The sequence below is a fragment of the Hypanus sabinus genome, chromosome 11 (assembly GCF_030144855.1).
Source record: "Hypanus sabinus isolate sHypSab1 chromosome 11, sHypSab1.hap1, whole genome shotgun sequence".
Lineage (NCBI taxonomy): Eukaryota > Metazoa > Chordata > Chondrichthyes > Myliobatiformes > Dasyatidae > Hypanus > Hypanus sabinus.
The window spans coordinates 24,538,510-24,553,959 of record NC_082716.1 but is presented as its reverse complement, the minus strand read 5'-3'; the positions used below and the strand labels follow the sequence as shown (position 1 = coordinate 24,553,959).

Below are 15,450 nucleotides of genomic sequence, written 5' to 3'. Positions count from 1 at the left end.
GAATGCTTGGAAATGAAAAAGTAGAAAGTTCCCCTCTCTTCACCTCATCTGCCTATCACCTCCTTCTGATGCTCTTCTTCCTTCCTTTCTCTCATGGTCCACTCGCCTCTCCTATCAGATTCCTTCTTCAGCCCCTTGTCTTTTCTGCATATCATCTCCCAGCTTCTCACTTCATATCACCCACCTACCTTACTCCTTTCCTGGCTTCATCTATCACCTGCCGGCATGTATTCCTTCCCCTCCTGCCAGCGTCCTCTTTTGGCTCCTTCCCCTTTCCTTTCCAGTCCTGATGAAGGGTCATGGTCTGAAATATCATCTGTTTATTCATCTTATCAATGCTGTTAGACCTGCCGAGCTCCTCCAGCATTTTTTTTTTGTGTGGGTTACCTAAGTGTAGTAAGTTAACTTCCTATCTTACAGGGCATTCCATCCATTTAAAACAAACTCTGTTAATAGAATGGAAAAAGAATATTCATATGGAAATGTAATTATTGCAAAATATTGCTCATAGTACTGGTAAGATCTTTGGTACTTAAGATGATTTGAGCTGGAAGAGCAAACCTAGAAAGTGACCACATGTGTTGAATTTTGCCCCTCAGCTTGCTGTGATGGGATTGAACCTAATTACTTCTAGGTTGCCAATTATGTGCCATAAAACACGACAGCCTCAGAGTTGGCAGTGGTAGTATGAAGCTAGCCCTGGCATGAAGAATTAAATGATTCTGTGACAAAACCCATTAAGCTGTGCTGAGGATATTGCATTTGTCTTTAAGGGTAATTGGACTGCATTCATCTCCATGATAGGTTTAATGAAAACATATTCAAATGGTCTATAATTCGATAATTGGAATACAGATTCAGTGGTCTTTAGTGTAGCTCAATCTTAGCCCAGCTTCGGATTTCCAGCAGCCACACTCCAAGCCTGGGAATCAAATTTATGCCATTTTAGTGATGCCAAGAGAAACCTTGCCATAAAATACAACAATTTTACAAATTCAGCCTTTCAAACTTCTGTCATATTTCCACTCATTCATAATTAATTATTTTCATTATTTATATTTATTTATATTTTATGAAAGTTATTACAAATACAGACATGATTTGATCATCATTTTGCCTAATTTAAAAGTATACAAAGCAGTCTCTGAAACTGACCAGGCATGAAAACACAATAAAGTGGGTGACTTTCTCAGTAATGGAAGGTTTACCTATAAACAGAAAGAAAATTGCAACTGAATTATTTCCGGTAATTGCATTTGCTCATTTCACTAGCTACTTTTATTATAATACTAAAGATGGCCATTTGTTGCAGATGTTGCACAGATGAAGAGTGTGAGCATGAATGTGTAGTCATTGGCCTGTCTTGTCTAATTCTTCCAGAAACCTTTTGTGAGTAACTCACTAATGTTACTCCAGAGATTTCATGCAATTAATGCCTCGGAATGATTCTTCTGGCACTTGCTTGAAACATCACAATTGAATGTTTCAACAAATGGCTTCAGCCAACGGATGAGTGCGGAGGGAACATTCTGTCTGTACACAACTGGAGAAGTATACTGGATTTTGTTGGCAGAGCCTTAAATGAGTGATTTCAAAGTACAGCCCACAGAGATTACGTTGTAGTAATTGTGGAGCAAGAAATCTGTTGTAAAATGTTAATAAATGCGGTTTTCACACAGAACCAAGCATGTTTTATAGTTTACAAACCCAGGAACTTCAGTGGAAAATGGTAATTTACAACTTTTAAACAGACCACATGCAACTATTATCCATAATCTTCATAGAATATGGCATCAAGATCAAAGGTTATCGGTCTTGACTCTGTGTTGTCTCTTATAAAGAGCTTTAAGCTTGTTTTGCACAGTGGGACAACGCCTGGATCCCTAAGTCTGCTGGTTGTTAATGGAAACAATCCTTTTCTCTGTACGTTTGATGTAGATGTGAAAAATAAATCTAAATCTGAATTTTCAGCAATATTCTAAACATGCATGCGCATTAAAAACAATCTTGCACAATCCTTGGTGTAGATTTTTCTACCAATGTCTCTACCATTGTGCGACCAACGGAAGAAATCTGGCTGGTCACTGAACCTAGGCGGAGGAGGAGGATGATGCTGAAGAGCCAGGTTGCAGTAGAATAGAGAAGGTGCTGTTGGTTGGGGAGGAAGAGCTGGGTCAGGCCAGGACATTAGGGAAGCAAGGGGTAGTCATAATCTGCTGGGCAATGGTTCGTGATTGGCTTCAGCTTTGATGATGGGATGTAGCAAGTTGACCTGCAACATTTGTTGGTTTAGGGATGGTAAAGTAGAAGATTCGAGATTCAAGGTCAGGATTCAATTTCATTTAGCACATGTACATTGAAACATACAGTGAAATGCATCATTTGTATTAGCAACCTGCACACCAAAGTGTGTGCTACAGTCAGCTTGCAAGTGTCTCCACTCATTCTGGCATCAATATAGCATGACTATAATGCTTTGCAGAACAGCACAGAACACAACTAACAATAAAATTACCACAGCCAGACAAGCCCCACTCCTCCCTTTCACCCACACAAAGACATAGTCATTTAAAAGTCCTTTAGAAGCAAGTAAGACAAAGGAGCTCAAGAAGGCCAATCAGCCCATTGTGCCCGTCCATCATTCAGGAGATCAAGGTAGTTCAATCCTTATCTCAACACCACTTCCCTACTCTCTCTGCTATTCTGTAAGTTGCTTGTCAATATATTCAATATCTCCAACTACACAGCTCCCAAAGGGTCCAAGAAAATTTCAAATATTCATTACCCTCTGAGTGATGAAATTCATCCTCGCCTCCACCTGAAACAGGCACCCACTTATTCTGAAACTACGCCTCCCTGCCTAGTTCTAAGGTTCCTTATTAGGAGATAGTTCCTCTCAGTATTAAACAGTATTCACTGCTTGACATCTTTAGAACCTTCTATATTTCAGTACAGTTACTCTCATTCCTCTATATTCAATTAAGTTTCAGTGCAATTTCTTCAGTCTTTCTTCACTACCTCCTTCAGTCCAAGAACCAATTGATGAACATTTTCTGCACTGCCTCCAATGTAAATATATCATTCCTCAAAAAAAAATGAACACTCGTATACAATTTTATTTTTATATTGCTTGCAGTAAAAGCTGACATACTGTGAACATTCATTCCTAATTACCTTCTGAAGTTGTACTCTAACCACTTTTTTTCTTGTACTAGCACCTTCGTGCTGCAAAATGTTAAACTTTCAATCCTTTAAGTAGTAAAATGCAGTTTCATTCTTGAATCCAAAGTGGATAATCTCCTATGTTATAGCCTACTTGGCAATTTTTTTTGCCCCCTTGCTTAGCCTATTTACACCTAGAACCTATCAGGTTCTTTCTGCTCTTCTCACAATTTGCTAATCCACCTAAAAACAAGTCATAGAGTCCAGCAGCACAGGATGGGCCCTTCCGCCCACTGTACTATATCTATGCCTACCTTTTTGTCGATCTAATCTAGTCCATTTACCTGCATTTAAGTGTTTATCTAAGTGCCTTTTAAATATAGTCATTGTGTCTGGTTCCATTACTTCTATATAGGACCCTGGTCAGACCCCACTTGGAGTACTGTGCTCAGTTCTGGTCGCCTCACTACAGGAAGGATGTGGAAGCCATAGAAAGGGTGTAGAGGAGATTTACAAGGATGTTGCCTGGATTGGGGAGCATGCCTTATGAGAATAGGTTGAGTGAACCTGGCCTTTTCTCATTGGAGCGACGGAAGATGATGAGACGCATTGATTGTGTGGATAGTCAGAGGCTTTTTCCCAGGGCTGAAATGGTTACCACAAGAGGACACAGGTTTAATGTGCTGGGGAGTAGGTACAGAGGAGGTGTCAGGGATAAGAGAGAGTGGTGAGTGCGTGGAATGGGCTGCCGGCAATGGTGGTAGAGGCGGATACGATAGGCTCTTTTAAGAGACTTTTAGAAAGGTGCATGGAGCTTAGTAAAAAAGAGGGCTATGGGTAAGCCTAGTAATTTCTAAGGTAGGGACATGTTCAGCACAACTTTGTGGGCCAAAGGACCTGTATTGTGCTGTAGGTTTTCTATGTTCCTTCTGGCAGCATGTTTCTAGATATGAGCCCATAAGACATAGAAGCAGAGTTGGACCATTTGGCCTATTGAGTCTGTTCCACTATTCCATAAAGGCTGACTTATGTTCCGTCTAATCCCCATTCTGCTGTCTTCTTCCTGTAACCATGAAGCCCCGACTTATAAAGAACCTGGCAACCTCTGCTTTAAATGCACCCAATGACTTGGCCTCTACAGCAGTTTGTGGCAATGAATTCCACAGACTCACCAGCCTCTCACTAAAGAAATTCCTTCTCACCTCTGTTCTAGAGGAATATCCTTCTATTTCAAGGCTGTGTCCTCTGGCTCTAGTCTCCCCCACTGTAGGAAACATTCTCTCCATGTCCACTCTATCTAGGCCTTTCAATGTTTTATAAGTTTCATTGATATCCCCACTAAACTGCAGCAAGTACAAACACAGAGACATCAAAGACTCCTCATACATTCTTGAGTTTTAATCTCAAACACCTTTTAAATCTCCTTCCTCTCACTTTAAAACTATGAAGTCTTGTTTTTGATACAGCTGCCACAGGAAGAAAGATATTGACTATTTACCTTATCAATCCCTCTTACAATCTTATATATTTGTATCAGGTACCCCTCAACTTCCATTTCTCCAAGGAAGATGTCTTGTCCATCCAATCTAGTCCTCCATTCTAGTTAACCTGCTAATGAATCTCCTCTGTACTCTCTTGAATACAACCCCGTCGTTCTTTTACTGTGGTGACAAGAACCACAGTCACCATTGTTTACCAGAGTAAGGCATGCAGATTTGACTGCTGTACATGGAGAGACCTTGACAGTTCAGACTAGTAGACCCTGACACCTTTGAAGCTAAGTTGGGGTGTGGGTGCCAAAGGCATGCATATGTTTCAAGCATGTGTGTGGGTATCCACTGTGCACATCCAGGCACCTTCCTACAAGAGCAAAAAATATGCACAGAAGACCCAGAATCTTGAAGTCTTTCTACAAGTACCTGAATCCAAAACACTGCACCATGTGAAAGAATTTCTTGGCTCTTGTGTTGAGTAGCCTTGATTTTAATTACAGAATTTCCATAAAGTGTTTATGAGCTGAATAGTTTATGAACAGCTTCTTCCCTTCCGCCGTCAGATTTCTGATTGGACAGTTTTTTTTTGCACTAAGTACTGTACCTCACTTTATTTGCTCTCTTTTTGCACTAGTTATTTAACTTATTTTTTTAATATGTATATTTCTTGTTGTAACTTACAGTATTTTAGTGTATTGCACTGTACTGCCGCCGCAGAAGAACACATTTCATGACTAATGCCAGTGATATTAAATCTGCATCTGATTCAGATTCAGTACAGAACAGAGTAGGTCCTTTGGCCCATAATGTCTGTGCTGACTATGATGCCAATTTAAACTGAACATCTGCTTTGCACATGGCCTATACCCCTCTATTCTCTACCTGTTCATGTGTCTAAACACTTATTAAAAATTACTCATATATTGGCTTCCACCGCTTCTCCATCAGCACGTGCCGATCTCTACCACTGTGTGAAATACTTACCTCATAAATCTCCTTTAAACGTTTTGCCCCTTGCCTTAATGCCTTCTCATATTTGATATTCCCATCCTTGGAAAAAAGCTCTGAAAATCTACTCTATAGCGGAGTGAAAAAGACTTAGGAGCTGGTGGTGGACCTGAGGAGGTCTAAGGCACCGGTGACCCCTGTTTCCATCCAAAGGGTCAATGTGGACATGGTGGACGATTACAAGTACCTGGGGATATGAATTGACAATAAACTGGACTGGTCAAAGAACACTGAGGCTGTCTACAGGAAGGGTCAGAGCCATCTCTATTTCCCGAGGAGATTGAGGTCCTTTAACATCTGCCAGACGATGCTGAGGATATTCTACGAGTCTGTGGTGGCCAGTGCTATCATGTTTGCTGTTGTGTGCTGGGGCAGCAGGCTGAGGGTAGCAGATACCAACAGAATAAACAAACTCATTCGCAAGGCCAGTGATGTTGTGGGGGTGGAACTGGACTCTCTGATGGTGGTGTCTGAAAAGAGGATACTGTCCAAGTTGCATGCCATCTTGGACAATGTCTCCCATCCACTCCATAATGTACTGGTTAGGCACAGGAGTACATTCAGCCAGAGACTCATTCCACCGAGGTGCAACACTGAGTGTCATAAGAAGTCATTCCTGCCTGTGGCCATCAAACTTTACAGCTCCTCCCTCAGAGTGTCAGACACTTTGAGCCAGTAGGCTGGTCCTGGACTTATTTCCACTTGGCATAATTTACTTATTATTATTTAATTATTTCTGGTTTTATTTTGCTATATTTCTACACTATTCTTGGTTGGTGCGACTGTAACGAAACCCAATTTCCCTCGGGATCAATAAAGTACGTCTGTCTGTCTGTTCATGGGTTCTTGATTAGTAAGGGTATTAAAGGTTATGGGGAGAAGCCTGGACAATGAGATTAAGAGGGCTAATAAATAAATAAGGCTAAATAATAAATAGAGGGCTAATAAATCAGCCATGATGGCATGCTGGAGCAGATTCGATGAGCCAAATGGCCTGTTTCTTCTTCTATGTCCTGCAGCCTCATAGTCTATAAGTATATGATTTTATATTCTTCTGTTGCATCGTCCCCTCAGCCTCTGACACTCCAAACAAAACAGTTCGAGTTTGTACAACCTCTTATAACTAATACTCGCTGATCCAGGCAACACCCTGGTAAATCTCTTCTGTACCCTCACCCAAACCTCCGGCTCCTTCCACAAACGTCAAATGTTTATTCCCATCCCTGCACACACTGATACACTTCCGGCTTCTGCCCTGATATTCAGTATTGCCTCAATAAACTTGTCTCCGTTTAGAGCACAACACCTTTCTGAGTGCTCTAATATCAGAAACAAACTTTGCCTGTCGTTTTCCCATGACAACTTCAGATACTAAATGGAGGCATGTTTGTCATGTTGGCTTTATTTTCATTATGTGATTACCAAGAAGGCACTATCATATGCAAGTTTTATGAGGTATTCTATGTATAAATTCATACCCACACATATATAGAGCATGCACCACTAGGCTCAAGGACAGCATCTATCCCACTGTTATGAAGTCTTACTACAAGTCTATTTCTGTTAGATGGACCTCACAATGTACCTCAAAATGACTTTGCACCTTATCCTTTCCTGTACTGCTATCTCTCTTATCTTATACTACCTCAGTGAACTGTTGTAATGAAATGATCTGTATGGATGATATACAAGACAAATTATCCACTGTATCTCAGTAATAAACCAATTTAATAATTTAATCTGTGAAACTATTATACATGATGGACTGAATTATGCTGATGTCCAGCCTACAATCCCGTTAAGTGGCACTGGGCAGCTGCACTGTGCGTGTCATCATGTTCCATGATTTTGTGATGGCCTATTCACCCGTGAGTTAAGAAGCAGATTTGTATTCCAGTAGGGGGCCAGGTTCAATTTCCCCTGCTGCCTGTAAGGAGTTTGGATGTTCTCCCCGTGACCATGTGGGTGTCTTCTGGGTGCTCCAGTTTCCTCACATGGTCCAAAGATGTCCCCGTTAGAAGGTTAATTGCTCATTGTAAACCATCCTGTGATTAGGCCAAGGTTAATTCGGGGTTGCTGGGTGGCATGGCTCGAAGGGCCAGAACGGCCTATTCTGCGCGGTATCTCAGTATGTAAATAAATACACTAAAACACAAGAAAATGTGCAGATGCTGGATTTGCTACCTAATTCTATGGCAACTATGACTGGACTAATCAGAGAAGCCCTACTCATTTCAATGATTTTGTCAGCCTTCACTAAAAGTTAAGTATTTATTTAACAAGCTTTTATTCAATAATTTGTATACGTTAAATGAGATTCAAAATTACTTTGAATTATCTCCTTTTAAAAGTTCTTAATTATTTAAATCTCTTAATATCTTCCAATTGTTTCTAAACCTATATGAGGACCATTTAGAGATGGTATAAGATGTTTCTGTCTGCCTGAGCTGTGAGACAGATGACAGGGCAATGTATGTGCATGGTTTTAGTATCTGTCACTGCAGCCCAGTCACTGATTGTAGCCCATACTGTCTTGCAGAAGGTAGGCAAGAAAATGTGATTGCAGACATCCCATGAGAAGCGAATGCGGGGAGCAAACAGTCTCCAGTGGGACCTAGCGCAATGAATTACACTGAGCTTGTGGGAAGAATAAACTGACACATCCATACTTCTTGATAATAAATTGGTACTACTGGTAGCCCATTAAATGCTGTAAGTGTATAAACACATAGAAAAGAACCTAGAATAATGCTGATGTGAATGCTTGACTATTGTCTACCAGTATTCATTCATAAGCTATCAGAGGTAATCACATTACACGGTTTGCCCTTGAATATCCCCATCACCTTTTCATAAGAAAAATACTTAGCCACCCAATAAACTATGCATGAGTTCATAAAATCTGCCTAGACAGCACACTAGTTTTTCAAATTATGCATTTAGTTGGTGACAGAACAAAATCACACTTGAAGATCAAATTCCCTAATCCTTCAATGAAAATACAATAGAGACATTGCCTAAGAATCTGCATAGAGCAAGAGGGACACACGTCATCTTCATTAGGTGCCATGTCGTATGACGTAGGTGATCATGATTGTTCTTGGTAAAGTTTTCTACAGAAGTAGCTTGCCATTGGCTTATTCTGGACAGTGACTGTACAAGACATGTGGCCCCAGCCATTACCAATACTCTGTAGAGTTTGCCTGCCTGGCGTCTGAAGTCGCACAACCAAGACCTGTGATATGCACCAGCTGCTCATACGACATTCCACCTCCTGTTCCCATGGCTTCACCTGATCCTGAATGAGGGGCTAGTGCTACACCATGCCCAAGGGTGACCTGCAGAAAGAAAAGAGCACCTTATACCTCCTTTGATAGAGACGTATCTGCACCCCACCAACCACAGAGGACACACAAGGGGGAGGATAGAAACAAGCTTAGTTTCTCTCCTTCAAATTGCATCTTTTCCCCTCGCAGACTAATTTATGTGGATGATAAGCAAAAAGTGTCTGTTGCACCATCAGCTTACTTAATCCATTTATTTCCTGGTTGCCCCTTTTCCCTTGTTGAGACGCCCCATAGCTAATTCAGCAATTCGGAGACTAGTAAAAGATGTCAGTAGATAATCTGTCTCTGAAGATAGAGGAATCTACAAAGGAGGGGAGAAAAGAGAGGTCCTTTAGCTTGAAATGTCATCTCTTTATTCCACTCCATAGATGCTCCCTGACCTGATAGGTTCCTGGAGCATTTTGTGTGTATTGCCCAAGATCAGCAATCTAGACTGTTGAATTTAGCAGCATCACCTTTGAGGGATTAACTAATGTTGTGAAGACTGAAGAAAACAATTTTCTTGAAGGTCAGAGTGAAGGTATGAGAGGATAAGAAGGTAAGGTCAGTAAAATGGGGGCAAATCAACCACAGTCTGACTTAATCATGGAGCATTTCTGAAGGGATTAAGGATGTTTATTTATCAATGTACCAGCCCAGAGATATAATCCAAAAGGCAAGGTTACAGTCCAGATTCCAGCATCGGCAGTGTCTTGTGTCTCCTCCTATGCCTTGTCCATTTTTGGTGTTCATTTTCTTGACTCTGATGTATCCATCCAAAGTAGACATTGTCATGCACATGAGGATTGAAACAACTGAGCTGATCTGAAAACTGAATTCCATTCTGCTGCGTCTAGGCCATCCGTATGGAAGGTATCACTGGTCCAATATACAGTACCTTTATTTAGTATTTAATTGCAGAAGAGAAATTAATATTGGGTAAACACAGCAAGTTTAAAGAAGGGTTTCACTTCAGATGTTACACCTGTGGTTCTCAAAATGTTCCTCTTATGAGGCTTCTGCCTGGATTTATTATAAATTGCTTTGTTAGAGATTGAAACATAGAAATATAGAAAACCTACAGCACAATACAGGCCCTTTGGCCCACAAAGTTGTGCCGAACATGTCCCTACCTTAGAAATTACTAGGCTTATCTATAGCCCTCTATTTTTCTAAGCTCCATGTACCTATCCAAAAGTCTCTTAAAAGACCCTATTTGTATCCGCCTCCACCACCGTTGCCGGCAGCCCATTCCATGCACTCACTGCTCTCTGAGTAAAAAACTTACCCCTGACATCTCCTCTGTACCTACTCCTCAGCACCTTAAACCTGTGTCCTCTTGTGGCAACACGATCAATGCCTCAATTCCTTTTTTGACAACGGCAATTAGTCACGATAGTGTAGAGACTAGCACAACTCTATTACAGTTTGGGCTGTGGACGTAAGGAGTTCAATTCTGGCTCAATCTGTAAGGAGACTCTGTACATCCTCCCCATAGAATGCGTGGGTTTTCCCTGGGTGCTCCAATTTCCTCCCACAGCTTAAGGATGTACCGCATAGGTACATGGTCATTGTAAATTGTCCCATGATTAGGTGAGCATTAAATCAGGGTTGTCAGGGGTTGCTGGGGCAGCACGGCTCGAAGGCCCAGAAGCGCCTACTCTGCCCAGTATCACTAAATAAATAATTACACTGTAATTCTGTTAACATTGTTTTGTGTGACCAATGAAATGGACAAATTCAACAAATGGTAGACGATTTTCATCCAACAGTTCCTAACTTCTGTAAAGTATCAATCTGTGTTTCACTTTTACAGGTAATGAGTAACTTATTGTGCATTTCTGGTAATTTTATCCCTTTGCTTGAGTCTTCTTGCGGGGGGTTCTTCTTTAAACTTGCATTTCTGGCATAATAAATATTGGTTCACTTTAACACTGAGAATAGGTTCATATGAGTAAAATACTTTCATGACATTCAATGCACACAAATGTTATTCCGTATAATGCACACGATTGGTCTGCATAATTCAAATATTAACTTCAATTTTGTTGTTGTTGGTCTGTGGAGCTGAAATGTAACTACAAATGACTTGTCATCAAAGTAACAGTAGGAGCATTACCCATTACCAATAAAAAATCAAATTTTGTTCTACTTCTTGGACATACTCAGCTTTACCTCTTTTTCCTTTATTGGAAGGACCAGCAGACCATTAGGAGAAGAATTAGGCCATTTGGCCCATTGTGTCTGCTCCTTAGGTAGTTAATTTAAACAATTACAGAGCGAGCAGCAGTCTTCAAATAATTAGTATGGGTAATATATTTCAATTCAGAATCTGGTAAGTTAGGGAAGGTGAGCTATTGTCTGTAGGACCCATTATAGCTAAAGCTTGCCTTCTTTTCATAAATTTCCGTTTACAAAAGAAAATAGCCCGGAACGGAAATTTGAGAAATTTGATCATCTTTTGATCAAGCAGTGTTGAATTATGTTGTTGTGTTTTGAGTCCAACATAGCACATTTAAGAATTTCAAAATACGCTGAGAACTACACACATTTTTTTTCATAGCTCAATTTGACTTTTCATCCTCTCATAAAATTTCACCTGCTTGCTTTTGCTTCTCTTAATTTCTTTCTTAATTCTCAAGATCTAGGGTCATGTGATTGTAATTTCCTTAAAATGATTGGTAATTCTATTCACTTATACTGTCTTCTACAATCAGGAATAACGTGAGGCATTGATTGCCCTCAAACAGTTAATGTGAGTGGAAGGATGACGTACCTTAATACAGTATTGATTTTTTTTAAAGTGCAGATGCTGGAAATCAATAATAAAAACAGAAAATACTGGAAATGCAGGTCAATCTGCATCTGTGGGAGGTAAAACAAGTTAATGATTACGATTGAAAACCCTTCTTCAGAATTCAACTTTTGAAGAACCTTCTTCAGAATATAAAACAATACTGAAGTGTTTCATATCCTATTTTTCTATGGCCAAAGAGGCTTCTCGTGAATTCTTTACTGGACTTACATAGGACATGGAACATAGAATAGTACATCACAGTACAGGCCCTTCAGCCCACAATGTTGTGCCGACCCTTAAACCCTGCCTCCCATATAACCCCCCACCTTAAATTCCTCCATATGCCTGTCTAGTAGTCTCTTAAATTTCACTAGTGTACCTGCCTTCACCACTAACTCAGGCAGTGCATTCCACACACCAACCACTCTCTGAGTAAAAAACCTTCCTCTAATAACCTCCTTGAACTTCCCTCCCCTTACCTTAAAGCCACGTCCTCTTGTATTGAGAATTGGTGCCCTGGGGAAGAGGCGCTGGCTGTCCACTCTGTCTATTCCCCTTAATATCTTGTATACCTCCATCATGTCTCCTCTCATCTTCCTTCTCTCCAAAGAGTAAAGCCCTAGCTCCATTAATCTCTGATCATAATGCATACATTCTAAACCAGGTTATATCCTGCTAAATCTCCTCCATATCATTTCCAATGTTTCCACATCCTTCCTATTGTAAGGCGACCAAAACTGGACACAATACTCCAAGTGTGACCTAACCAGAGTTCTATAGAGCTGCATCATTATCTTGCGACTCTTAAACTCTATCCATCGACTTATGAAAGCTAACACCCCATAAGCTTTCTTAACTATCCCATCTATCTGTGAGGTAACTTTCAGGGATCTGTGGAAATGTACCCCCAGATCCCTCTGCTCCTCCACACTACCAAGCATCCTGCCATTTACTTTGTACTCTGCCTTGGAGTTTATCCTTCCAAAGTTTACCACCTCACACTTCTCTGGGTTGAACTCCATCTGCCACTTCGCAGCCCACTTCTGCATCCTATCACTGTCTCCCTGCAATCTTCAATAATCCTTTACACTATCCACAACACCATCAAACTTTGTGGCATCTGCAAATTTGCCAACCCACCCTTCTACCCCCGCATCCAGGTCATTAATAAAAATCACAAAAAGTAGAGATCCCAGAACCGATCCTTATGGGACACCACTAGTCACCACCCTCCAATCCAAATGTACTCCCTCCACCACAACCCTCTGCGTTCTTCAGTCAAGCCAATTCTGAATCCACCTGGCCAAACATCCTTGGATCCCATGCCTTATTAAAATCCATGTAGATCACATCCACTGCACTACCCTCATCTATATGCCTGGTCACCTCCTCAAAGAACTCTATCAGGCTTGTCAGACATGATCTGCCCTTCACAAAGCCATGCTGACTGTCTCTGATCAGACCATGATTCTCTAAATGCCCATAGATCCTATCTCTAAGAATCTTTTCCAACAGCTTTCCCCCCACAGAGTAAGGTTCACTGGTCTATAATTACCTGGACTATCCCTACTACCTTTTTTGAACAGGGGGACAACATTTGCCTTCCTCCAATCTTCCGGTACCATTCCCATGGACCACGAGGACATAAAGATCCTAGCCAGAGCCTCAGCAATCTCTTCCCTTGCCTCGTGGAGCAGCCTGGGGAATAGTCCATCAGGCCCCCGTGACTTATCTGTCCTAATGTATTTTAACAATTCCAACACCTCCTCTCCCTTAATATCAACATGCTCCAGAACATCAACCTCACTCATATTGTCCTCACCATCATCAAGTTTCCTCTCATTGGTGAATACCAAAGAGGTATTCATTGAGGACCTCGCTCACTTCCACGGCATCCAGGCACATCTTCCCTCCTTTATCTCTAATTGGTCCAATCTTCACTCTTGTCATCCTTTTGTTCTTCACATAATTGAAGAAGGCCTTGGGGTTTTCCTTTACCCTACTCGCCAAGGCCTTCTCATATAACCATATAACAATTACAGCATGGAACCAGGCCATCTCGGCCCTTCTACCTGCCCTTCCCACTGACCTGCACTCAGCCCATAACCCTCCATTCCTTTCCTGTCCATATACCTATCCATTTTTTAAAAATGATAGTATCGAACCTGCCTCTACCACTTCTACTGGAAGCTCGTTCCACACAGCTACCACTCTCTGAGTAAAGAAGTTCCCCCTCATGATACCCCTAAATTTTTGCCCCATAACTCTCAACTCATGTCCTCTTGTTTGAATCTCCCCTACTCTCACTGGAAAAAGCCTATCCACATCAACTCTATCTATCCCCCTCTTAATTTTAAATACTTAATGCCCCTTATTCTCATGTTCTCATGCTCTCAACCTGTTCTCATGCCCCCTTCTTGCTCTCCTCAGCCCCTTCTTAAGCTCCTTTCTTGCTACCCTATATTCCTCAATTGATCCATCTGATCTTTGCTTCCTCAACCTCATGTATGCTGCCTTCTTCCACCTGACTAGATTTTCCACATCACTTGTCACCCATAGTTCCTTCACCCTACCATTCTTTATCTTCCTCACTGGGACAAATTTATCCCTAACATCCTGCAAGAAATCCCTAAACATCAACCACATGTTCATAGTACATTTCCCTGAAGAAACATCATCCCCATTCGCACCCACAAGTTCTAGCCTTATAGCCTCATAATTTGCCCTTCCCCAATTAAAATTTTTCCTGGCCTCTCTGATTCTATCCTTTTCCATGATAATGCTAAAGGCCAGAGAGCGATGGTCACTGTCACCCAGATGCTCACCCACTGAGAGATCTGTGACCTGATTGGTTGATTAACTAATACTAGATCTAATATGGCACTCCCCCAGTCGGCTTGTCAACATACTGTGACAGGAATCTGTCCTGGACACACTAACAAACTCTGCCCCATCTAAACCATTGGAACTAATCAGATGCCAATCATGATTAGGGAAGTTAGTCACCCATGATAACAACCCTGTTATTTTTGCACCTTATTTTTGCACTGACTCAAAAGAGGATCCTGCTACATTACTCACCCTTTCTGTAGCTGTAATAATATCCCTGACCAGTAATGCCACCCCTCCTTCCCTTTTGCCCCCCTCACTATCCCTTTTAAAGCACTGAAATCCAGGAATATTGAGAATCCATTCCTGGTCTGGTGCCAGCCAAGACTTATTGATGAATTTCATGGCTATGGTCCCCAATTTTAATGTTAACCAATGTAAAAATATTTTTTTCATATCTATTGAAGTTATTTCAATATAGAGAGATATGGAGTTGAAAAGCACAGAAGTGGGCCTTTATCCCATCTCATCCATGCTGGCCATGTTATCTATCAACACTACTCACATTAGGTCCATATCCTTTTTTCTATCCAAGTAATTATCAAAGTGCCTTTTAAACATTTTAAGTGTTCCACTGACAGCATGTCCATATGACCACTACCCTCTGTGTTGAAAACTTTCCCCTGAGACCTCCTTTAAATTTTGCTCATCTCATCTTAAGCCTACACCCCATAGTTTCAGACTCCCCCACCACAGGAAAATAAATGCTCTGATTACCTACTTACCCAACCTAATCTTTCTAACAAACTTTATAAGGTCACCCTGAAGCAACCTA

The 15,450-nt window shown here is 41.1% G+C and overlaps 1 protein-coding gene across 2 annotated transcripts in view; it reads left to right on the top strand.

Moving 5' to 3' along the window:
- LOC132401544 (dihydropyrimidine dehydrogenase [NADP(+)]-like) overlaps positions 1-15,450 on the top strand; it is an 889,454-nt gene that overhangs the window by 775,676 nt on the left and 98,328 nt on the right. The gene's annotated exons all lie outside the window — the stretch shown is intronic.